Source organism: Xenopus laevis, chromosome 4L, assembly GCF_017654675.1.
Source record: "Xenopus laevis strain J_2021 chromosome 4L, Xenopus_laevis_v10.1, whole genome shotgun sequence".
NCBI classification, from domain to species: Eukaryota; Metazoa; Chordata; class Amphibia; order Anura; family Pipidae; genus Xenopus; species Xenopus laevis.
Genome location: NC_054377.1, coordinates 38,547,722 through 38,574,718, shown reverse-complemented (window position 1 = coordinate 38,574,718; position 26,997 = coordinate 38,547,722). Strand labels below are relative to the sequence as shown.

Here is a 26,997-nt window from a genome sequence, read left to right as displayed (position 1 = left end):
ATAAGTGCATCCACTGCAAGTATCTCAGTCTTGAAAACATCAGGTGGAAGAGAAGATGGCTTGTTACCAAATACGGAGAAAAACGGAGAGCAGCCCAAAGAGTCATGTTGAAGGTTATTATGAGCAAACTCATCCCAGGGAAGAAGCTCAACCCAATTGTCTTGATTCTGGGAAATGAAACTATGCAGGAACTGCTCCAGGACCTGATTGGTACTCTCTGTCTGCCCATTGCTTTGCGGGTGAAGAAAATTTTTACTTAATCCCCAGATGTTTAGAAAAAGCTCACCAAAATCTGGAGACAAACTGCACCCCTCCATCAGTCATGATAGACTGAGGAACTCCATGAAAATGAAAAATCCCTTTGATGAAAACTTGAGCTAAGCCAGCCACAGAGGGAAGTTTCTTCAGAGGAACAAAATGAGCCATCTTGGAGAACCTACTAAAATAGTAGTCATATCGGGAGACTTGGTTAACTTGACAATAAAGTAAACAGGTAAAGGTTGGAGAAGACCACATGGCAATGAATAAGGAGTCTTTTGTTGTGCACACACAGTGCAGGCTGAGACAAAAAGTTTAACATCTTTGAGCATAGAAGGCCACCAACAATATCTTGAGATGAAATTGTGAGTCTTCTTGATGCCGGGATGTCTGGAAATTTTAGAAGAAATAGCCCACTCGAGGACTTGATGGTAATAGGCTCTTTAGCCCCTTCAAGCAGATTGCGCCACTCCTCTAGTGCAAGCTTAATAGCCAAAAGTTTGTGGTTACCAACACCATAATTCCTCTTGGCTCGAGACAGTCTATGAGAAAAATAGGCACAGGAATGAAGAGTACCTTGAAACTCTGCACATTGAGACAAGACGGCCCTAACTACCACCTCCGAAGCATCGACCTCCAGAATAAAGGGACGGGCAGGATCAGGATGAAGAAGAATCGGAGCCTGAACAATTTCTTGAGTGTCACAAATGCCTCCTGTGCTTTTGGGGTCCAAGAAGAGTTAAACGATTTCTTTGTGAGAGCCGTAATCTGAGCCAACGTTTGGAAAAATTCTTGATGAATTTACAGTTAAAATTGGCAAAATCCAAAAAACGTTGAATAGCTTTGAGACTATTGGGAACAGGCCAATCAAGGCAGCAGAGACCTTAGCAGGATCCATCTCGAACCCGGAAGAATAAATAATTTAACCCAGAAAAGAAATTGTGGCTTTGTGAAACTCACACTTCTCAAGCTTAGCGTAGAGATAATTCTTAATTTGCACAAAACTTGTTTCACTTGAGAAATATGTTCAGACATTGAGGAGGAAAAAAACAAAATATCGTCCAGATAAACAATGACACATGAGTGCAGAAACTCACGGAGGACATCATTGATGTGATCTTGAAAGACATTTTTGAGAACACAAGCCAAATGACATGACTAGGTATTCGTAATGGCCATCCCGGGTGTTGAAGGCCGTCTTCCACTCATCTCCTTGACGAATACGAATAAGGTTGTACGCCCCCCGGAGATCTAATTTGGTAAAATCGTGGCCCCTCTCAGCCTATCAAATAACTCAGGAATCAAAGGCAAAGGGTAACGATTCTTAATTGTAATCTTGTTCAAAGCACAATTGTCAATACATGGTCTTAGAGTGCCGTCCTTCTTTTGAATAAAGAAATAACCAGCTCCAGCTGGTGACATTGACCTCCTGATAAAGCCCTTTGACAAGTTCTCAAAAATGAGCCGATAAGAAGCATTCAATTTCTGACCCGGAACATCAAAAACTTGACAAAACGTGGAAAGAAAGACAGTGGAGTCATGTACCAGAGGATCATCTCTATCCAGCAATGGAGAAGCCCAAGCAAGGGCCTTCCTCTGTAGAAGGGCAATAATATAAGCAACCTTTGATTTTTCATTCGCAAACTAATCAGGAGCCACTTCAAACTGGATCTTACACTACATCAGAAATCCTCAACAAGCATCCGGGTCACCTCCAAAACAAACAGGAGCAGGGAACCTTGGGAGGTGCAGGTTGTGAAAAATGAGCCGTAGTGGGGAGTACCAGCGGTCCCAGAAATCTGAAGGGCCTCTAAACGAGCGGTGATGAGCCAGATGAGCCTCTTGCCCCTCCAGACACTTCATCATAACATCAAAATATCCTTCCATGGTAGAGGAAGCAGAAGCCTGGGAAGGTTCCATCTTTTTTGGCCCAAGATAACTATAACAATCTCGTTATTGGGAACTTTGCTTAGGGATGGGTACACTCTGAATGCACAGGGGATCCCTATGGATTCCGGTATTCACCGACGCCCTTTTGGGGCCCCGGGCTTTCTGCTATGGAAAACACAAGGGAAAGTGCGTAACAAAACAACAAGTCCGTAAACTAGGTACTGGCAAGGCTTTAGAAGAGACATGGTCGAAAATCAGGCAAAAAGTTCAAGGCATGTGGCAGAAATCAAGTCAGAAGTCGAGCAGAAGTCAAAACCAGGAAAACAATCTCAGAATAAATGCTTTGGCTGGAACAGTAAACTGGAACCTATCTTGGGCACTTTCAAAATGGAGACTTGGCCCTTTAAAGAAGACTTGGTGTCTCTTTGTGACATCATGACGCCAGTGTCAACCCGGAAGTGCACGCCTGCACATCCAGAGCCTACGAGAGACACGTCAGGTGGTAAGCAATCTCCCGGTGCATCTTACACCTGCTCAAAAAGGTCCCCATCTATGTCTTTAATGTTCTCTATTGTACTGTAAAGTTTATTCATGTCCCCTCGCAAGCATTTTTTTTTCCAAAAACAACCCCAACCTTGGCAGTCTACCATCATAATTTAAAGTGATATTGACACTAAAAAAAATATTAATTTACATTAAAAGCTACCTATAGATCATGTTGACCATCCTAAACCTGACTGTTTTGCCAACCTGACTGTCCCTTCTCAGCATGTCAGAGTTCCTAATGCAAACAGGATACTGCTGCACAATATGGCAGCCTCCTCATAGAGGCACATAGGAGATCCGATAGTAATGTTAAATGCATAGGACAAATACTTTTATGGAAAAATTATAAATAGCATTCAAAGAAAATCTTATTATAGATGTAAAAAAAAAGGTTAAATTCTGGTGTTGGTATCTCTTTAAGTCTTCCATTCCCCTAACTAATTTGGTTGCACATCTCTGTACTGTCTCCAGCTCACCTGGAGTATGCAGTACAGTAATATATATATATATATATATATATATATCTTTTATTCATACTTGTGTATCCAATGATGTGGCCCCCAATGGGGGCTGAAAAAATTGGATACACAAGTATGAATAAAAGTTAATATATTCACGAAATTGGAGTGCGGGTCCTTTGAAGAGTAATATATATACATATGTTCTATGTGTCAGGACGAGCCAGGGGGCTGGGGCCCAGCAGAACTAGTACTTTGGTAGGCTAGTCCAATCCTGTATATATAATATTCAGTGGTATCTGGAAAATTCATCATAATTACATATAAAAAGCATCAGTAATTTTTCTATATGCATTATTTTATTCGTAACATATATTTTTTATTACATTTGTAGCACACCCGTGAGTGTGTTATGAAATTGTGCTAATGGGTATGATCTTGCAACGCATACTAGTGACACCCCAGATCCAGTAAACAGGCAAAGAAGAATGGCAATGCAACATGCATAGCCTTTACTTTAGGTTAGATATGGAGTAAAATAGGTAATAACGTATTACTGTTACAACAATGAGAATTCAATAAGAATAGCCCCAGCATAACCCTGGTGTGCACACCTAAGTCCCCCCGACAAGTTGCCAGCTGGATATAGTGTACACCGGTGGGGGCCCCTTGTGATGAAAGCAATGCTTTCAGCCTTAATTACAATCCATGCAGATGGATGAGGTGCAGTGTAATCCCTGAAGACACCTAAATTTTTATGCAGGTTCACTGAAACATGAACTGTAATAATGAGGGAACACATCTGAGCACTGTGGAAAAATCTAGCAACTTAGGTGCACCTCTGTCCATAGAAGCCACGCTGTCTAACAGATACAATATGGCCTGAATAGTAATCTCCCCAAATAGCAAGGCAGGAGTTAAAGGTGACTCACAGTTCAAAGGGAATTCTGCTTCTCCTCTCACTGTAGCTTTGTCCTGATCAAATTGGCTGGAAGGCCACAACCCAGGAGCACACTGGCTACTGGGACCTTGTGCGCATTCCCTCCAGGGAACAACAAGAAACAACTTTCAGCAAACTCTGCAGATTAGTGACAGCATCTCTTTCTGACTAATCACTAAACGGGCTGCAACATAACACTCCCAGTCATTAAGTCTTCTAGCAGTCCTCCTTGCTGGTTCATCCCCCCTCCTTCCTTCCGGTTCTCTGGGCCGGGCTCCTATTGGCTGTCTCCATGCACTTCCTGTAGCAAGGGCGTTTTGGAAATGTAGTTCTTAACCCCAAGAAATATCAAATGTTTGCAGTCTCTGTTTTAGTAATCCATTGTCCATTTATACTAATAATTGTCCCACAATATAATATTCAGACAGTCTGCACACATAATAGGGTGCTACACATTTATAGTCAGTAATTATATAATGTAATATTTAAAAAAAAAGTGAAGAAACCCTGCAAGCACAAGTCTTCAGTGATATCCTTTAGAGGCCCTGGAACACTTCATAGGAAGAGCACTGAGGAGGTACAGACTATGGTGAGGTAAAAACATAGCTCTCTAAGTACTTGGGTGTGTATAACATAAGGCTTTGGTGCTTTGTTCACATTAATTTGAGGGACATATCCTGGGGAGTCATTAAGTAAGGACATATTGTAGAATAGATTTGTTTGTAAGGCATATAGGATATTCCCATATCCCTAACAAACTTTTAAAAATGATTTACTTTTTCTCTGTAGTAATAAAACAGTACATTGTACTTGATCCTAAATACAATATAATTAATCCTTACTGGAAGCAAAACCAACCTTTTGGGTTTATTTAATGTTTACAATATTTTCTTGTAGACTAAGGGATTCTGTCACGATTTTAATGGTGTAGTTTTTTATTTTTAAATTAAACTATTTTCACTGCAAATAGTTCAGTCTACTATGTAAAATGTAATTGCTGACCCAACAAGTGTAGGCAGTAATCTTCGGGTCTTCTTCCGGTGCTTCTGCAATTTTCGTGACTTTCAGCACATGCACAGTTGTCAAAAACCAGAATACTGCTCCAACTGCACATGAGCTGATACGTCGCTTACTTCCCAAAGAAGAATGAAGAGCTGAAGATGGTGCCCATGAGCTCCGCTGCGTTGAATCTGCAAAGAGAGGTAAGTAAAGAGTTAGGGTTAATTACTGAAGTTTGCACCTAGGCTGGGGGGGAGCAGGGGGGTTTATGTAGGGTAGGGGGGTAGGGATTTTTAAGAAAAAAGGTTTAGTTCTCCTTTAATAGCAATGCAAATGGCTCTGAAAAACAAGACAAGCTCCCCTCTGCTCTGTCTTCAGCTCATTTTAGAACAAATGTGCAGTATAACATCAGGAGCATGTGCTCATCACTGTGAATAATTTATCTGGGCTCCTGGGAGAAGAATCAGTTGGCCAGTTCTAGGATTCAGATCCATTCCCCAGGCAAGCCTTTTTTTCTAGTTCACTGGTGCCAGACTTTAAAGTAAAACATAGATATCTTAATATTCAGTGCAGGCAATGCTATTGTTTTATGCAGAGAATTTGTCTAACCTTAGTCTACACAATAAAATAACATGCTAAAGAGAACCAACTACGATATAAGGAAAATAGTATTATAACAACCTTAAATAATGCTCAGATTTTTCCATATTATTGCAATCGCACTAATCTTATGAGAAGACTCATAATACAAACAGTAAAATAGTCTTCCTTTGAGGAGATTGGAATGTATGTGCTTTTCTGTTACAGCAATGGTTGGGCAACTCCATGTAATATATTTTATATTTATAGTTTATGGTACCAGTACATAATTGTTTTTTTATTTAAATATTCTGCCAGCTGTTGATTTTGTTCACTCATCTTCATTTGCAGGCCACACGTGTTTCATAACCATAGTCTTGGGATTGTTATTGCTGCCTAAGGGCAGTTTTAGTATTACACAATTAGCCAGAAATTTCCCACCATTGCATGCTATAACAATCAGCTGACAAGTGTTTTATGGAAATATAGCATACATCCTATTGCATAGATTTTTTTTTGCTATAATTGATTTTATGTTATATATTTATGTTATACAGTGAATCCTCAATTTACCCTTGTGTTACACTGCTTTTTTGATCCCACCAATTTCCCTGATTTTCCATTTTCCCTGATACTGCTTTTTTCTGGTCCCCTGTAAAACATAAAATGGGGGTTCTACTGTATAAGGTTTGAGTAAGGTAAAATTAGCAGATTTGGGGACAGTTACACTAGTCCAATGCAGAAGTAAATGCAGGTATGGTTACTCAGTAAATATCCTTAAGAATGAACAAATAAGACCTGGCCGAAGAGGTATAAAGTTCATAAGCTTACCAGAATAACTAGCATTTTGCTGATGACAGTTTATTAAAACAATATTGAAGTCAGCACTTGGGGTTGGAGGTCTGATTTTACCTAGTCCCTTGACTAAGTTCTTGATTTTACCTAGTCACATATTTTTAAAATCCACATATGGCTTTAAATCCCAACACTTCCTTAAAGGGCATGTAAAGGCAAAAAAATGAAATCCCATCTTTCTTTAATGAAAAAAAACCTATCTCCATAAGTTAATTAAAAAATGTGTACCATTTTTATAAGAAGCCTGACGGTATACAGTGACATTCTCCCTTTATTTACTGCTGTGGATAGATATTGTTAGACAGTCCCTAACTGCTCTGCAGGGAAACAATCATACTAATGAACAGCAGGGGGAGCCCCCGCCTTACTTCCCAGCCATGCAGAACTCAAGCAGCTTTGTTTGTTTCCCTATAGAGCAGTCGCCAACTGTGTAGAGATTTGTATTGGATTTTATTTTGGCTTTACACCCCCTTTACTGTTTCCAACTCCAGCTGCAGGGACAAAGATTTAAACAGATGAACTGGGATTCTATTTGGACGATTATTTTGCTGCAGCCACTGGTTCTGCAGAGTTGGAGAAAGTTTGTATTAAACAATACAAAAACTATAAAATCCACATTAGATTACATGACAACCCAGGACCCAGTGCAGTCTGCCTATTCTGATTATTAATAAGTCTTGCTGTATCGGCTTCTGGCAGATATTATTTGACTTGTACTGTTTTGATAATTTATGACAATCCCTAAGCAGCCCAGACCACACTGAGCATGTGCACAGTCTTGGTCTTGCAAAAATGTTTAACAAAGTTACAAGATGGTGACCCCTGTGGCCAACTTTGAAAGCATAAATCATTTGTTTGATTAGGCTTGTGGTGTAGTAATTTCATGTTTATGTTTAGTATAAAAAAACAGCATTTCTAGCCTCATTCTATTTTAGACTTTGCTTCCCCTTTAATTCCATAGTTCCTAGGCAGATGCCCATATATCTATTTTTGCTTATTAGTAGGGATGGGCGAATAAATTTGCCATAGTTAAATTCGCGGTGAATTTCCGCATTTCGCCGCGGGCGTTTTTTTTGCGAAATCGCACCAAAAAGTCACCGCACGACAAGCCGTGACGCAGAGAGAACGCGTAAAAAAAAAAGATGCACGAGAAACTGAACGTCACCCACAGCAGCCAATTAGATGTGAGCCATCCCACTGTCTATATAAGGAGCTGCAGTGGCGGCCATTACTCGTGGCGTTTTTGGTAGAGGTAGAGAGAGCAGGATAGTGAGAGATTTGTGTGTGATTTAGCTAGTGGAGTTTGTGTAGAGAGCTTCTTTTTTTTCTGAGTCAGTGCAAGTGGAGGTTGTGGATTTCAGTTTACTGTTTTCCCTCTTCTGCTTGCCTGCTCACCACCCAATAGCCCTTTTTAGGGCTAACTGTCTTTGTCTTTGTCTGTGCTTGTGTGTGTACTCCTTGTGGGTACACACTTCTGCTGAGGGGATTTAGTTGAGGGTTTTATTTTTTTCTCCTTTCCTTCCCCCAAATATCCAAACTCCCCCTTATTTTTTTTTCTTTCTTAGTTTAGTTGCCCAATATGACGGCCGTGGGAGAGGGGTGGTGGTGGTGGGAAGAAGGGTGGGATAGGGAGGGGTGGCCGAGGAAGAGGCCGTGGTGCTGGCCCTGGGCATCCAACCCCACAACAGCCCAGCCCATGTGCCATGCCCAGTCTGGGCACTGTAGCGCAGCACAAGCTGCCATCAAAGCAGCTGCCATCACAGCAGCAGCTGCAACAACAACAGCAGCAGCAGCAGCAAATGCCACAGCAGCAGGTGGCTTTGGCAACTGGCAATGAGGCAACTGGCACACGCAGATTTTTTTGCCACTGCTTCGCGACCCATACACTCGCAGCAGGCAGAGGCGGTGGTAGACTGGCTGACCCAGGCTACCTCATCTGCAGCGGGCACCAGTGAGCGGCAGGAGGTGGCATCACCTGCTAGCTCAGTGTGGGATGACACCCCATCCCTCTTATTTGATTCTGAGGTGGACTTGGGCCCAGACACCTAGGATCTTTTTGATGATCAGAGTGGCATTCATGTCTGATGAAGAGGAGGAGGTCATGTCACAGCCCACATCAGTAGGGGATATTGGGCAGGGTCCCCTTATGGCAGGGCAGCAGGTTGCTGGTGTGGGGTCAGACACCAGCATGCTGGATGTGGGTATCGATGCCATGTATGAGGCAGGGTCTGGTCTGGGGGAGGACGATGACAGGGACAGACCCTGGGAGCCAGCTCCAGAGGATAACAGTAGCAGTTTGGGGGGGAACTGTTTGTTGTTGATGAGGCAAGGCAGTGGCCCACACTTCAGCAGTGTTGGCATTTTTCACGTGCCAGGCAGTACAAGGACCAGGCAGTAGCAGTGTGCCAGCTCTGCCAGCAGAAGGTTCGAAGGGGGCAGGCAGGGTCACATATGGGAACATAGAAGGATCACCGGCACACAGGAGTTAAGTTAAGCAGGGCAAGCCCTTGCAATTTTAATGAATGCAGTGCATTCATTAAAATTGCAAGGGCTTGCCCTGCTTAACTAAACTCCTTTGTGCCGGTGATCCTTCTATGTACCTTGACTGGCTGGCTGCCGATGCCCCCATCACTGAGCACCAGGAAAATTTGCTGGGGTATGTGAGGTGTGCGGTTTTTCCAATTTGGCTTGGAACTCACATATGGGAACATCAGCTTTAAGTTCCCATATGAAACGTCATCACAGCATGACGTGGGAGCAGCACCAAAAAGTGGCAGGGTACCGGGGGCAGCGGTGCTTCCTGTCCACCTCCTCCCATTCCTCAGGGAAGAGGTGCTAGCACCCCAGACCCTGCAGCAAGGGAGCTCACAGTCGGAGGCAGCTGCTGTGTAGCTCAGCCTCTTCTGCAGCCTCCTCCTCCTCAATGCGGTCCCTGTCCCGCCAGGTTTCCCTACCCCAGTTCCTCACCCGCAAGACGCCTCTCTCACCCAGCCACCCCCAAGTGCAGAGGCTTAATGGCTGCCTGGCAAAACTTCTGGCAGTGCAGCTGCTGCCCTATCAGCTAGTCGAAGCAGCCCCCTTCCGACAGCTGATGGCTTGCACTGCTCCTGACTGGCGGATCCCCAGCTGCCATTATTTTGCAAGGAAGGCCGTCCCTGCCCTCCACCAGCATGTGGTGGAGAATGTGTCCCTGTCGCTGGATCATGCTGTCGGTGGCAGGGTGCACTGCACCACTGACACGTGGACCAGCAGGCATGTGCAGGGGAGGTACATATCGTACACTGTGCACTGGGTCACCCTGATAAGTGCTGGGGAGGGTGCAAGCAGGGGTGTTCCCTCAGGCTACTGGTGCCTCCTTGTGGGGTACAGGGCAAACCCCACATGCCCACTTCCTCCTCCACTATGGATGAGCCACCCCTGAAGCGTCCCCGCAGCTATGTTTCAGTGCAGCACAGGCGATGTCAGGCTGTGCTGCAACTCCTCTCCCTGGGCGAGAGGAGTCATACTGCACCTTAACTCATGGCTGACTTCCAGACTAAGGTGCAGCGGTGGTTCACTCCCCTCCAATCAAGCAGGTAACATTGTTTGCGACAATGGTCGCAACCTGCTGGCCGCCATCCACCTAGGCCACCTGACCCACGTGCCTTGCTTTGCACATGTCCACAACCTTGTGGTGCAGCGCTTCCTCAAGAGCTACCAAGGGTTGGGTGACATGCTGGAGAAGGTACGTAGGGTAGGCGCCCATTTTCGCAGGTCCCCCACCGCCAGCTCGTCTTTGGCACGGATGCAGCGGCAGCATAATCTGCCACCCCACCGGCTCATCTGTGACCTGCTGACGCGCTGGAATTCCACCCTGCACATGGTGGAGCAACTTGTAGAGCAGCGCTGGGCAGTCAGCAATTACCTGCTGGAGCACAGTGCCGGGGTACTCAGGGGGCAGATTTAGGGTACTTTAGTGCAGAGCAGTGGCAGCAAATGAGGCAGCTCTGCCAAGTACTTGCCCCACTTGAGCAAGCGACACGCTTTGTTAGCAGGGACAATGCGTGTCTTAGTGATGTGATACCCCTGGTGTTCCTCCTCAAGCGCACGTTGGATGGGCTGCTAGAGGAGGGTGACGTGCCTGAGGAGGAGGAGAGTAGGCCCCATAGGCAGGCAGAGGGGGCTGAGGAGGAAATGGTGCCCGATGAGGAGGATGAGGGAGAGGAGGACTGGGTGCCTGCACAGCATGGGGAGCAGGGCACATGCCACCCAACCACCCCAGCTATTGTCCACGGCTGGGAGTGTACAGAGCAGGGGCAGGTCGAGCCAGATGACCTGCTGCATCTGGAGGGCAGTCAAGAAGAGGTTGGTCGGGGGCACCTCTTTTACATGGCTGCCCATATGCAGACTTGCCTCCGAAGCAATCCCCGGGTCTGTTCTATCAAAGACCACGAGGATTATTGGGTGGCTACTTTGCTTGACCCACGGTACAAGGGAAAGGTGGGGAAGTTCCTTGTACCCAGCCAGAGAGAGAGGAGGATGGGTCAATTGAGGAGGGCTCTGTGCTCAAAATTAGTGGAGGCCTTCCCCCAGTCTGACACTTCTCAGGCCTCCACTACTCCACACACCCAGCAGAGACGGGGGCCTAGCAGCAGCAGCAGCAAGGGTGGAGATCTCATGGGTGTGTGGAAGAGCTTTTTCGAGCCTCAACGGCCAGCAGCAGGCCCAGTCAGCACCCAAAGCCACCACCAGTAGCGGGTGGAGCATATGGTGGCTGACTACATGGGGTCAGTCAGCGTGCAGGATGCCATTCGCCCTGATGATGACCCCATGCATTATTGGGTATCGAGGCTCGACCAGTGGCCAGAACTGGCACAGTACGCTCTGGAGGTGCTGGCTTGCCCCCCTGCCAGTGTCCTGTCAGAGTGTGTCTTCAGTGCCGCAGGTGGGGTGGTCACTGAGAAGCGGACACGGCTATCCACTGGCAGCGTGTTCTGTTTGAGGCCTGCCTCATTAATTCTTCTGGCTCTAATACAGAGTTGATTATAAGTTATAACATGACTGTTGCTGCTGCTGCTGTTGCTACTAATGCCTCATTATTTGGCAAAAGTCTTCTGTTTGAGGCCTGCCTCATTTAATTCTTCTGGCTCTAATACAGAGTTGATTATACGTTATAACATGACTGTTGCTGCTGCTGCTGTTGCTACTAATGCCTCATTATTTGGCAAAAGTCTTCTGTTTGAGGCCTGCCTCATTTAATTCTTCTGGCTCTAATACAGAGTTGATTATAAGTTATAATATGACTTTTACTGCTGCTGCTGTTGCTACTAATGCCTCATTATTTGGAAAAAGTCTTCTGTTTGAGGCCTGCCTCATTTAATTCTTCTAGCTCTAATACAGAGTTGATTATAAGTTATAACATGACTGTTCCTGCTGCTGCTGTTGCTACTAATGCCTCATTATTTGGCAAAAGTCTTCTGTTTGAGGCCTGCCTCATTTAATTCTTCTGGCTCTAATACAGAGTTGATTATAAGTTATAACTGTCAGGCCCGAAGGCTCAGTTTGAAGAAACGGACCAAGGAGGAAGCTTGCAGGTTTCCAAACACAGTTCGCAGTACAAGATGGGGTCAAGAGAAAGAGTAGTCAGACGGGCAGAAGATCAGTTCAGGCAGCAAGTAGTTGTAAACAGGAACAGGCAGAGGTCGATATCAAGAATCCAAAACACAATAGAAGCACCCAGGAACAAAATGAAGTAGAACCTATTCACGGGCAAAGGCAGTGGGTCTCAAACGTCCTTTTAAACAGATTTTTGGCGCCAAAACATGCGTAGTGACGTCACGCGCTGATGCTGCGCGTTTACGCTGCACATTTTGGCGCAAATTCGCTGCATCCAGACGAGACGCCATTGCCGACTTCCCACGTGGCCTGCCCTGGGCGCCGCCATTTTGGACGGAACGCCAGAAGGAATGGATGCGCTGAACCGCCCCCTCCCCCACGGGGGGGCCTCCGGACCACCAGGACTGGGTTTAAAAGGAAATTTCTTATGGAACTTTTTTAGAAGAAATGGACCGTGGATATAAGAATGTCTGATCCAGGAGCATTCCTCAGGTCCGAAACCTCTCCATTCCACCAAATATTGAAGAGTTCCTCTGGACATGCGAGAATCCAAAATTTTCTCCACCTCGAATTCAAGATGACCGTCCACGGAAATTTGAGCAGGAAAAGATGAAGAATGGTCAATCAATGCAGGTTTAAGAAGGGACACATGGAACACATTAAGAATCCGCATCTCGGGTGGAAGTTGAAGACGAACCGCTACAGGATTAATAAGTTCGATTATGGGGAAAGGACCGATGAACTTGGGACCCAATTTAGCGGAAGGAATCTTGAGGTGGATGTTCTTGGTGGAAAGCCATACTTTGTCCCCAATAGCATATGGAGGGGGAGGAGTCCGCTTTTTATCGGCAAAAGTTTTTTGAGCAATAGAACTCTTCTCCAGATTGGTCTTAGTAGCTTGCCAAATTAGTAGCTGCACGTTTTGGCGCAAATTCGCTGCGTCCAGACGAGGCACCATTGCCGACTTCCCACGTGGCCTGCCCTGGGCGCCGCCATTTTGGACGGAACGCCAGAAGGAATGGATGCGCTGAACCGCCCCCTCCCCCACGGGGGGGGGCCTCCGGACCACCAGGACTGGGTTTAAAAGGAAATTTCTTATGGAACTTTTTTTAGAAGAAATGGACCGTGGATATAAGAATGTCTGATCCAGGAGCATTCCTCAGGTCCGAAACCTCTCCATTCCACCAAATATTGAAGAGTTCCTCTGGACATGCGAGAATCCAAAATTTTCTCCACCTCGAATTCAAGATGACCGTCCACGGAAATTTGAGCAGGAAAAGATGAAGAATGGTCAATCAATGCAGGTTTAAGAAGGGACACATGGAACACATTAAGAATCCGCATCTCGGGTGGAAGTTGAAGACGAACCGCTACAGGATTAATAAGTTCGATTATGGGGAAAGGACCGATGAACTTGGGACCCAATTTAGCGGAAGGAATCTTGAGGTGGATGTTCTTGGTGGAAAGCCATACTTTGTCCCCAATAGCATATGGAGGGGGAGGAGTCCGCTTTTTATCGGCAAAAGTTTTTTGAGCAATAGAACTCTTCTCCAGATTGGTTTTAGTAGCTTGCCAAATTAGTAGCTGCACGTTTTGGCGCAAATTCGCTGCGTCCAGACGAGGCACCATTGCCGACTTCCCACGTGGCCTGCCCTGGGCGCCGCCATTTTGGACGGAATGCCAGCAGGAATGGATGCGCTGAACCGCGCTTCTTACAGTACCCCTTCCCCCACGGGGGGCCTCCGGACCACCAGGACTGGGTTTAAAAGGAAATTTGTTATGGAACTTTTTTAGAAGAAATGGAGCGTGGATATCAGAATGTCTGATCCAGGAGCATTCCTCAGGTCCGAAACCTCTCCATTCCACCAAATATTGAAGATTTCCTCTGGACATGCGAGAATCCAAAATTTTCTCCACCTCGAATTCAAGATGACCGTCCACGGAAATTGGAGCAGGAAAAGACGAAGAATGGTCAATCAATGCAGGTTTAAGAAGGGACACATGGAACACATTAAGAATCCGCATCTCGGGTGGAAGTTGAAGATGAACCGCTACAGGATTAATAAGTTTGAATATGGGGAAAGGACCGATGAACTTGGGACCCAATTTAGCGGAAGGAATCTTGAGGTGGATGTTCTTGGTGGAAAGCCATACTTTGTCCCCAATAGCATATGGAGGGGGAGGAGTCCGCTTTTTATCGGCAAAAGTTTTTTGAGCAATAGAACTCTTCTCCAGATTGGTCTTAGTAGCTTGCCAAATTGTGGACATATGAGCCACTTGATCATTGGCTGCAGGTACATTGGAGAGAAGAAAGTCCTGTGGAAAAGCCAAAGGGTGCTGACCATACACACAAAAAAAAGGAGATCTCTCGGAAGAAGCATGCAGAGAGTTATTGTGAGCAAATTCAGCCCAAGGAAGTAAGTCAGCCCAATCATCCTGACACAAAGAAATATGACATCTTAAGAATTGTTCTAGTGCTTGCTTGACACGTTCAGAGGCACCGTTGGACTGATGGTGATACGCAGACGAAAACTGTAGCGAGATGTTGAGGGATTTGCATAAGGATCTCCAAAACTTCTAAACAAATTGTGAGCCTCTGACAGAAATAATTTCAACAGGAAAACCATGGAGACGAAAAATATGATGGATAAATAATTTTGAGAGTTCAATAGCAGAAGTTAATTTGTGGAGAGGAATGAAACGGGCCATTTTACTGAATCTGTCGATTACAATCCAGATGACCGTGTAACCACGGGATGGTGGAAGTTCCATAATAAAATCCATGGCAAGATGTGTCCAGGGTCAAGCGGGAATAGGCAGTGGTAGTAGTAACCCCATAGGAGAAGAATGACTGGACTTCGAAGCGGCACACACAGAACAGGAAGAAACAAAATCTTTGACATCTCTCCGTAGAGAAGGCCACCAAACCAGACGAGACAGTAATTCCGACGTTTTCTTGATTCCAGGGATGACCAGCTTGCTTAGAATTGTGTGACTGACGAAGAATAGTCTGGCGAAGATCCGGGGGTACAAAGGCCACGCCAAATGGTGTATCAGAAGGTGCAGAGGATGGTGCCGACAGGATCTGTGATGCCATGGAAGGAAATAAAGCAGCTACAATCTTTGCTGGAGGAACGATGGGATCATTGTCCTTTAGACATGAAGAATCCACCGGGAAAAACTTCTAGACAAGGCATCCCCTTTTTTATTTCTGGAACCGGGGCGGGAAGTGATGATAAAATTAAAGCGAGAAAAGAAAAGAGCCCACCGAGCCTGTCTGGGATTAAGACGTTTAAGAGTTTGAATATATTCTAAGTTCTAAGGGATTGTTGAGCCTTCTAAAAGATGTCTCCATTCCTCAAGTGCCAATTTTACTGCCAAAAGTTCTCTATTGCCCACATCGTAATTTCGTTCAGGCGGGGAGAATTTTTTTGAAAAAAAGGCGCACGGGTGAAGCTTCCCATCACTGAGTTGCCTTTGGGAAAGTACCGCCCCAGCACCCATATCGGAGGCATCGACTCCGATATGGAGAAAGGAAGCTGAGGATCAGGATGTTTCAGAACAGGAGCGGAAGAAAAGGATTTTTTCAAAGATTCAAGATCCAAAATAGGAGAAATTCTGGAAGAGAAGCCTTTGATGAACTGCCTATAATAATTGGCAAAGCCGATGAACCGCTGTATGGCTTCGGTGCTTGTAGGAAGCGGCCACTCTTGAATGGCGGAAATCTTGACCGGATCCATTTCAAAGCCCAGTGGAGAAATTATATAACCAAGGAACGGGATTTTGGAGGTTTCAAATGAACATTTCTCCAGCTTGGCATAAAGTGTGTTCTTCCTTAACCCTTTCCCTGCCAGCCGTTTTGTCCTAGATGCGAACATCTACTGCCAAGCAGTTTTTAGATATTTTGCACTCTTTCACTTTAAAGGACCAGTAACATCAAATTTTTTTTTAAAAAAAATCGTTAGTACACATAAAAAAAAAACACCACCACAAATTATAATTTAAAATCACAAAGCCTTTATTAAGAAATAACTTACAGAAACTGCACTTCCTGTCCTGTACAGAAACGGCGAAAGGGCGACCATCCATGCTGCTGGGCTCGATTTCTCCTCCCTGGCTACTCTGCTGACAGCGTGTGAAGGAGCAAGATGGATGCCTCATGTCTGCGATGCGATGAAGTGACTGCTCGGGCCCCCTCCTCCTCCTGCACTATAGATGAGAAGCGCCCACCTGGACACTGGAGGAAGCGGTGGTAGTGGAGGCGGTGGAGGGAGCTGTAAATCAATGTTGGCAGCGGCAGCCGCTACTCATCATCAGTCACTGGCTAGGCCCCTCCTCCTCCACCGCTCCCTGCCCTGGTCGCTCCTGCTCCGTTCCCTGCCAAGAGGTGTGCTAGTGCTGCAAGTATAGCACGTACTGAGTTGTGGGAAGCTTCCCCCCTCCCCATAGCATTTGTTTGAAACTCTCCAGCGCAGTGTATGCGGCAATGAGACAAGGCGACGCAGTTTATACTGTGCCACAAAGCTGCCAGTGTATAGCGCTAGTGCTTCCGCTCTTCTTATTAATGCAAACTTGCAGAGTTTCCTGCTTGGGCAGCAGCTGAAAATACACATTTGTGGCATCCAAGCAACTGTCAGTTTTGTTTAACTGGTGACACTTAAGCCTTGAGTGATTGTTTCGATAGCATTTGTATCTGCCTGCATTCCGTTTAGCTAACAGACCTACGTGTGCCTTGTAGCTGGATGCGATACAGCTTTCCTTTTCCCCGCTCCACTGCACCTCCTCTGCTCCTGCGCCCAGTGCTAATCCAGCGCACAATACAGCTACAAGGCACACGTAGGTCTGTTAGCTAAACGGAATGCAGGCAGAAACAATCACTCATGTGCAGGGAACGGAGCAGGAGCGACCAGGGCAGGGAGCGGTGGAGGAGGAGGTGGCCTGGCCAGTGACTGATGATGAGAAGCGGCTGCCGCTGCCAAGATTGATTTACAGCTCCCTCCACCGCCTCCACTACCACCGCTTCCTCCAGTGTCCAGGTGGGCGCTTCTCATCTATGTGCAGGAGGAGGAGGGGGCCCGAGCAGTCACTTCATCGCCTCGCAGACATGAGGCATCCATCTTGCTCCTTCACACGCTGTCAGCAGAGAACCCAGGGAGGAGAAATCGAGCCCAGCAGCATGGATGGTCGCCCATTCACCGTTTCTGTACAGGACAGGAAGTGCAGTTTCTGTAAGTTATTTCTTAATAAAGGCTTTGTGATTTTAAATTATAATTTGTGGTGGTGTTTTTTTTTTTGATGTGTACTAACGATTTTTTTTTTTAATTTTTTTTAAGGGCCTTTCCTGGGGTGGACTTTTAGTTTACCCAGGAAAACAATATATTGTTTTTTTCAGGACAACCTGAACTTTCACAATATGCAAGAATTTTGGTGTAATTCTACTTCTGTAAAAAAAATATAGGCTTCTAAGTATCTAATAAAATGAAAAAAATCATGTTTCACAAGAACAATCACATATATCAGAAACATAATTTATTTTATGTACGAGAACACAGCCGATTTAGAAAGGTCTATGTCTCCTGAACGCGGCAATACCAAATATATATAGTTTTATGGAGATGTCTCACTTGTATAGCTCAAAATCTACAAGCAGTACACAACCAAATTTCCAAAGCAGCGCTCCCCAAACAGCATACTTCTGATTTTAAGGCCAAACATTCCGCTAACAGTAGGTCTACCCTAGAAAACTACCCATTACTAAAAAGAACAGATTCTGGTGAACCAAAAATTGGTAAAAATATCTTTGTACTCCAAACTACCAAGTTGCAAATGTTTCCTAAAGTTATAATGTTTTATAGAAATTGGTGATTTCTTTGAAAAATGACCTCAAAGCTTCAACTCTACAGCAACATATCTCCCACACATCATTAGGTATCAATGTAAAACACCCCAAATATGAAATCCTGGGGTCCACTGAACAGTTTAATGCCCAATATGTATAGGTGTACCCAAGCACGTGGCATAGGGGGCCCCAAAAGGAAGACACCCCATTTGTTCTGTCATTTCAGATACTGCAAAATCAACACATTTACATAGTTTTGGGGGGCGGCAAAGGTAGAAAAAAGGACGTTCACCCCAGAAAACCATATATTTTCGGAAAGTACACATTGCCACGAATCTAAATTGGGTATGCATGTCTTTGTACTCCAAAGTACCAAGCCGCAAACCATTCCTAAATTTGGTGATTTTGGTGACATTTCCAAAAATCACCTCAAAATTTCTACCCTGCAGCATCGTATTACCCACATACTTTTAGATATCAAGACAAATCACCCCAAATATGAAAGCCTAGGGTCCTCTGAACAGTTTGATGCCCAATATGTATAGGTGTACCCAAGCAAGTGGCATATAGGGGCCTGAAAAGGAAGACCCCCATATGGCCTGTCATTTCAGATACTTCAAAATCAACACATTTACATTGTTTTGAGGGGGGCAAATGTAGAAAAAAGTAAGTTCACACCAGAAAACCATATATTTTCGGAAAGTACACATTGCCACGAATCTAAATTGGGTATGCATGTCTTTGTACTCCAAAGTACCAAGCCGCAAACCATTCCTAAATTTGGTGATTTTGGTGACATTTCCAAAAATCACCTAAAAATGTCTACCCTGCAGCATCGTATTTCCCACATACTTTTAGGTATCAAGAGAAATCACCCTAATTATGAAAGCCTAGGGTCCTCTGAACAGTTTGATGCCCAATATATATAGGTGTACCCAAGCACGTGGCATATAGGGGCCCCAAAAGGAAGACCCCCATATGGTCTGTCATTTCAGATACTGCAAAATCAACACCTTTACATAGATTTGGGGGCGGCAAAGGTAGAAAAAAGTACGTTCACCCCAGAAAACCATATATTTTCGAAAAGTACACATTCCCCTGAATCCAAATTGGGCACATGCATGTCTTTCTACGCCAAAGTACCAAACCGCAAACCATTCCTAAATTTGGTGATTTTGGTGACATTTCCAAAAGTCACCACAAAATTTCTACCCTGCAGCATCGTATTACCCACATACTTTTAGGTATCAAGAGAAATCACCCCAAATATGAAAGCCTAGGGTCCTCTGAACAGTTTGATGCCCAATAAGTATAGGTGTACCCAAGCACGTGGCATACAGGGGCCCCAAAAAGAAGACCCCCATATGGTCTGTCATTTTAGGTACTGCAAAATCAACACATTTACATCGTTTTGGGGGGGGGGCAAAAGTAGAAAAAAGTAAGTTCACCCAAGAAAACCATATTTTTTCGGAAAGTACACATTCCCACGAATCCAAATTGTGTATGCATGTCTTTCTACGCCAAAGTACCAAGCCGCAAACCATTCCTAAATTTGGTGATTTGGTGACATTTCCAAAAATCACTTCAAAATTTCTACCCTGCAGCATCATATTTCCCCACATACTTTTAGGTATCAAGATAAATCACCCCAAATATGAAAGCCTAGGGTCCTCTGAACAGTTTGATGCCCAATATGTATAGGTGTACCCAAGCACGTGGCATACAGGGGCCCCAAAAGGAAGACCCCCATATAGTCTGTCATTTCAGGTACTGCAAAATCAACACATTTACAATGTTTTGGGGGGGGGCAAAAGTAGAAAAAAGTAAGTTCACCCAAGAAAACCATATATTTTCGGAAAGTACACATTCCCACGAATCCAAATTGGGTATGCATGTCTTTCTACGCCAAAGTACCAAGCCGCAAACCATTCCTAAATTTGGTGATTTGGTGACATTTCCAAAAATCACTTCAAAATTTCTACCCTGCAGCATCATATTTCCCCACATACTTTTAGGTATCAAGATAAATCACCCCAAATATGAAAGCCTAGGGTCCTCTGAACAGTTTGATGCCCAATATGTATAGGTGTACCCAAGCATGTGGCATACAGGGGCCCCAAAAAGAAGACCCCCATATGGTCTGTCATTTTAGGTACTGCAAAATCAACACATTTACATTGTTTTGGGGGGGCAAAAGTAGAAAAAAGTACGTTCATCCCAGAAAACCATATATTTTCGGAAAGTACACATTGCCACGAATCTAAATTGGGTATGCATGTCTTTGTACTACAAAGTACCAAGCCGCAAACCATTCCTAAATTTGGTGATTTTGGTGACATTTCCAAAAGTCACCTCAAAATTTCTACCCTGCAGCATCGTATTACCCACATACTTTTAGGTATCCAGAGAAATCACCCCAAGTATGAAAGCCTAGGGTCCTCTGAACAGTTTGATGCCCAATATGTATAGTTGTACCCAAGCACGTGGCATATATCGGCCCTAAAATAAAGACCCCCCCCTTGTATGGTCTGTCATTTCAGGTACTGCAAAATCAACACATTTACCGTATATACTCGAGTATAAGCCGACCCGAGTATAAGCCGAGGTACCTAATTTTACCTCTAAAAACTGGGAAACCTTATTGACTCGAATATAAGCCTAGGGTGCATTCCAGTACACACTGTGTTGTGATGTCTGTACGTACTAAGGCCGCAGCTGTCATGTAAACAATATAAAAGCAGTGGATGGATGGTAGGGAGATTTTATGGAGGGAAAACACCTTTGTGATTTGGAGAGAGAGAGAGAACACTGTAGTCCCCTATCAGCACAGTATTAAAGGACAAGGAAAGCCTATCAAAGATATTAAGTCATTGGACAGGCATACCTGTGCTGTGCAGTGCTGCACAATCCCTTCTGCATGAAGTCGTTTAGCTGTTTAATCCCATATGTTTAGAAAAAACATGGTTACTAGCAGGAAGACACACGCTGATGAGTGAGACGGTTAAATTCTTTGCATTCTTCTGTGCTGATAAGAGTGCCTGCCTGCTTCTTCCGGCTCGTCACAAACATCACAGGAAAGGCTCAATTCTCAGTATGTCTGCCCTCCCTTCGGCCGCACCAATGGCAACTGAGTAACATTGTTACTATGGAGACAAGCTGAAAGCAGGAAGACACGCTGATCGTGAGACGCTTAAATTCTTTGCATTCTTCTGTGCTGATAAGAGTGCCTGCCTGGTTCTCCCGGCTCGTCTTTTTCATATAATACTGCAGCATTTGGCAAAGTGTATTCAAGGAACAGCGTAAGGAATGGATGTCACGCAAGGGAGGAAATATTGCTCATGCGCAGAAGCTTCTTTTGAAAGGAAGGAAAAAATGGCGCCTGCGTCGGAGCCCTCTTTTATAAAGGTATAAGATGAGACTGCAGTCAAAATATCCAGTTTTTGGTTAAATAAAGGTAGCGATTCAGTACAGCAGGGGATACTCTTCTACATATTTAAAACTTGTGTTGAAGTGTTTCCTTGTCCTTCAGGAGTATTTCATGAGCGTGGTTTGCGTGATTCTGTACATAGACCCGAGTATAAGCCAAGGTGCACTTTTTCAGCACATTTTGGCAGCTGAAAAACTCTGCTTATACTCGAGTATATACGGTACATTGTTTTGAGGGGGGGCAAAGGTAGAAAAAAGTAAGTTCACCCCAGAAAACCATATATTTTCGGAAAGTACACATTGCCACGAATCTAAATTGGGTATGCATGTCTTTGTACTCCAAAGTACCAAGCCGCAAACCATTCCTAAATTTGGTGATTTTGGTGACATTTCCAAAAATGACTTCAAAATTTCTACCCTGCAGCATCGTATTACCCACATACTTTTAGGTATCAAGAGAAATCACCCCAAATATACGTGGCATATAGGGCCCCCAAAAGGAAGACCCCCATATGGTCTGTCATTTTAGGTACTGCAAAATCAACACATATACATAGTTTTGGGGGGGAGCAAAGGTAGAAAAATGCACATTCACCCCAGAAAACCAAATATTTTCGGAAAGTACACATTCCCGCGAATCCAAATTGGGTATGCATGTCTTTGTACTCCAAAGTACCGAGTCGCAAGCCTTTCCTAAATTTGGCGATAAAAGCAACAGTTTTTACATTTTTGAAATTGCCTAAAAATATTGCAATTGGCCGCATTTATCTCACCCAATTTTTTGCATACAATTGTAAAACACCATAAATATTGATGCCAAGGGTCTACTGAACAGTTTGATGCCCAATATGCATTGATATACCAAGGCAGCTGGCATGTGTGGACCCCAAATGAAAATAGTGCATATGATTTTTCTCCGCTGCCGATTCGCCTTCTGTGAACATAGACCCTTGACTTCATATTATGTGCCTCAAGACCCTCCTAACAGCAAAGACCCCCCAAAACCATATGTTTTTGGAAAGTACACATTCTGACGAATCCATCAAAGATAAAGATGTCTTTCTACACCAAACTACCAAACTGCAAAGCTTTTCTAAACGTAGAGGTTTTTACAACATTTCTGAAAATCGGCTAAAATTTTTGCAGTTTGCCGCATTTATCGCACACAATGTTTTACGTATAAAGAAAAATCACCCTAAATATGGACGTCTACTGAATAGTTTGATGCCCAATATGCAAAGATTTACCAAAGTATGTGGCGTGTACGGACCCCAAATGAAAAACATGCATATGAATTTTCACGCTAGCCAACTAAGCTGCAGAAAAGATAGCCCCAACTGTGCGTTATGTGCCGTATGAGAAAGCAGAATATGGACCGCACAAGCTCACCGTTTTTCCGCCGGTTCAGGTGCTCAGTCACACAATGTCCCTACTGTGAATATAGCGAAAATTCAAGGAAGCAGACGGCACTTCTGAAACTGGGGTTTATTGGAGTACCTGCTGGTAACACCTGACGCGTTTCGGGAGATATCCCTTAATCATAGGTGAATCACCTATGATTAAGGGATATCTCCCGAAACGCGTCAGGTGTTACCAGCAGGTACTCCAATAAACCCCAGTTTCAGAAGTGCCGTCTGCTTCCTTGAATTTTCGTTATGTGCCGTATGACCCACAAAATGTAAAAAGACCCCCAGAAAACGATATATTTTTGGAAAGCATATATTCTGGCGAATCAAACTAAGTAAAATAAATCTTTCTATACCAAAGCACCAAACAGCAAAACAATACTAAAGATTCATAAGGAACAATAATGCAGGGATAAAATTGCAATAAAACCACAAAAATAGCGTAAATCAATGAAATAACAAAATAATTGATCCGACAGCGTAATTAGTGGCCGAAATCGATTATCCAATAGTCACGCTGTCAAAATAACATGTTTTTAGGCAAAACAAATGGTACAATGAATAAGTAAAAAAAAAAAAAAAAACTTGTTCGTGAGTTTTTGTGTATACATATTTGTGCACTAATAAAAGTTGTCTGAGTGTGCAAATACATGTAATTAAGTGTAAATAAGTGTACAAAATTGACCAAGTGTGCTAAAATAAAAAATACAAATTTTTACTGTGTAAGTGTATAAATGTACTGTAGGTATGTGTAAGTGCAGGTAAGTGGGTAAAAAAACGTGCACTTACCGTTTTTGTAGCAGGAGGATCGCTGGAACAGATGGAGGCAGCCAGAACAGCGTGTCTGCAGAGTTACGGCGCAGCAGGAAGTGTGTGGGCGGCTGTGCAGGAAGGAAGAGGTGAGTATGACGCAGCAGCGCTATTTCCAGCGCAATTGCGACTTTGAAGTCGGATCTGCGACAATCGTGTCGCAGATCCGACTCGACAGCCCCCCAGCCTTGTTGCCCAGGGGGCTGTCAACCCTTCTGACTCTCTGCGGAGGCGGCAAAAGCCGCCAATGCAGAGAGTAGGGTTCAGCTGCAGGAGAACGTACATGGTACGTTCTTGGCAGCCTGAGCCCTGAACCGCCAGCACGTACGCCGTACGTGCTTGGCGGTTAAAGGGTTAAATGAGAGAGAACCTCCTGAACATGGACTCTGTGTTCAACCAGATTTTTGGAAAAGATGAGTATATCATCTAAATAAACAACTACATTAACACCAAGCAGATCTCTAAAAATGTCATTAACAAACTCCTGGAAGACCGTGGGCGCGTTGCAGAGCCCGAACGGCATGACAAGATATTCATAGTGACCGTCTCGGGTATTGAAAGCGGTCTTCCACTCGTCGCCCTCCCGGATTCTGATCAAATTGTATGCACCTCTGAGATCCAGCTTGGTGAAGATACGTGCTCCTTTGAGTTGGTCAAAGAGCTCAGTGATAAGGGGTAGCGGATACCGGTTCTTCGAAGTGATTTTATTGAGACCCCGGTAGTCGATGCAAGGTCGAAGAGAGACGTCTTTTTTCTCTACAAAGAAGAATTCGGCCCCGGCTGGGGAGGAAGAAGGACGAATAAAACCGCAATCATAGGGTCGATGAGGAGGAAGGGTTTCGGCAGATTTTTTAGAAAACACATCACAAAAGTCTTGGTATGCTGGAGGAAGAGAGTGAAGATTTATTGAGACAGAGGATAATTTCTGTACTGTATTAGAACTTAAACAGTTCTGCTGGCAATAATGGCTCCAATGAGAAATCTGGCTTTCATCCCAATTGATGGTAGGATTGTGGAGCTGAAGCCAAGGCAATCCCAGGACTATAGGTGTGGAAGGACAGTTAATAATAAGAAAAGAAAGTCTCTCAACATGCATAGCTCCAACAGTAACAGAAAGTTCTTGTGTGGCATGAGAGATGAACACTGTGGAGAGTGGTCTGTCGTCAATTGCCAGGACCCGGAGAGGGGTTGTCAAGGAGTGGATAGGGATGCTGTGATGAATGGCGAAAGAGTGGTCAAGGAAGTTCCCACCTAGGCGCGGAAGTTTCCCTGCTTCACTGGACAGTTAAAGGCGAAATGGGCCTTGCCTCCACAATACAGGCACAAACCGACTGTGCATCTGCGCAGTTTCTCCTCTTTGGATAAGCGGGCTCCGCCAATTTGCATGGGCTCCTCAGTGGAGGTAGAAGGAACCGGGGCAGGTATACCAGGAAGCAACGGTCTCTGAAATCATGGAGCCAGCTGTGGCTGGAATTTCTTGCTTCTCTCCCTGTCAGATTGGTGTTCCCGCATTCGAGTATCGATCTTAATGGCCAGAGCGATCTTGCAACTGCTCCGGGATATCGCGGGAGACCAAATCATCTTTGAGACGAATGGAGAGCACCTGGTAGAAAGCTGCATGATAAGCATCATTGTTCCAGTTTGTTTCGGCCGCTATGGTACGGAAGTCAATTGCATATTCACTGACAGAACGACTCCCTTGGCGAATTTGCAGCAGACGGGAAGTAGTAGTAGTAACTCGGCCAGGAGCATCAAAGATGGTCTGAAAAGACTGGAGAAAGGAGTTACAGTCCTGAATGAGCGGAGAATTCTTCTCCCATAAGGGTGATGCCCATTCCAATGCTTTCCCTTGGAGATGGGAAATGACGAACCCCACTTTAGCTCGCTCAGATACATACAGTGAAGGTTGAAGTTCAAATTGTATCAGGCACTGATTAATGAAGCCCGACAAGCCTGGGGGTCTCCGCTGTAGAGAAGTGGAGCAGGTACCTTAGGCTCAGGATTTGAGGCAGAAAATGGTACAGCAGGTGGAGCAGCCACAGCAGCGAACGCTGGAGGGTTTATCGACAGCTTGTCCAAAATGGCCTCCAAGGCTTGGCCAAAATGAGTCTGCTGGGCCTGGTAAGACTCCATGCGAGAAGCCAGCCCATGGAAGGCTCTTCCGAAGTCGGTTAGAGGTTGAGCTTCCTTGGAAGGGCCCATGGCCCGTGAATACTGTCAGGCCCGAAGGCTCAGTTTGAAGTAACGGACCAAGGATGAAGCGTGCAGGTTTCCAAACACAGTTCGCAGTACAAGATGGGGTCAAGAGAAAGAGTAGTCAGAAGGGCAGAAGATCAGTTCAGGCAGCAAGTAGTCGTAAACAGGAACAGGCAGAGGTCGATATCAAGAATCCAAAACACAATAGAAGCACCCAGGAACACAATGAAGTAGAACCTATTCACGGGCAAAGGCAGTGGGTCTCAAACGTCCTTTTAAACTGATTTTTGGCGCCAAAACGTGCGTAGTGACGTCATACGTCACGCACTAACGCTGCGTGTTGGCACTGCACGTTTTGCCGCTGGCGCAAATTCGCTGCGTCCAGACGAGGCGCCAAATGCCGACTTCCCACGTGGCCTGCCCTGGGCGCCGCCATTTTGGACGGAACGCCGGCGGGAATGGATGCGCTGGACCGCGCTCCTTACAATAACATGACTGTTGCTGCTGCTGCTGTTGCTACTAATGCCTCATTATTTGGCAAAAGTCTTCTGTTTGAGGCCTGCCTCATTTAATTCTTCTGGCTCTAATACAGAGTTGATTATAAGTTATAGCATGACTGTTGCTGCTGCTGCTGCTACTAATGTCTCATTATTTGGCAAAAGTCTTCTGTTTGAGGCCTGCCTCATTTAATTCTTCTGGCTCTAATACAGAGTTGATTATAAGTTATAACATGACTGTTGCTGCTGCTGCTGCTACTAATGCCTCATTATTTGGCAAAAGTCTTCTGTTTGAGGCCTGCCTCATTTAATTCTTCTGGCTCTAATACAGAGTTGATTATAAGTTATAACATGACTGTTGCTGCTGCTGCTACTAATGCCTCATTATTTGGCAAAAGTCTTCTGTTTGAGGCCTGCCTCATTTAATTCTTCTGGCTCTAATATAGAGTTGATTACAACATGACTGTTGCTGCTGCTGCTGTTTGCTACTAATGCCTCATTATTTGGCAAAAGTCTTCTGTTTGAGGCCTGCCTCATTTAATTCTTCTGGCTCTAATACAGAGTTGATTATAACATGACTGTTGCTGCTGCTGCTGTTGTTATTGTTATGGACAGAAATATGTCCCGAGAGTATCTGTCCCTTCCAAATTGTGGTGAATAAGTTCAGCTAGCTGATAAGCAGGAATGACACTGACACAGACAG

The 26,997-nt window shown here is 44.8% G+C and overlaps 1 long non-coding RNA gene across 1 annotated transcript; it reads right to left on the bottom strand.

The window, feature by feature from the left end:
• Window positions 1–5,044: 5,044 nt before the first annotated feature.
• LOC121403000 lies at window positions 5,045–21,063 on the bottom strand. The gene is made up of 2 exons (XR_005966939.1): window positions 20,844–21,063; window positions 5,045–5,282 (listed from the first exon to the last, which is right to left on the bottom strand). It is a non-coding gene; the product is annotated as an uncharacterized LOC121403000 (long non-coding RNA).
• Between the last annotated feature and the right edge of the window lie 5,934 nt (window positions 21,064–26,997).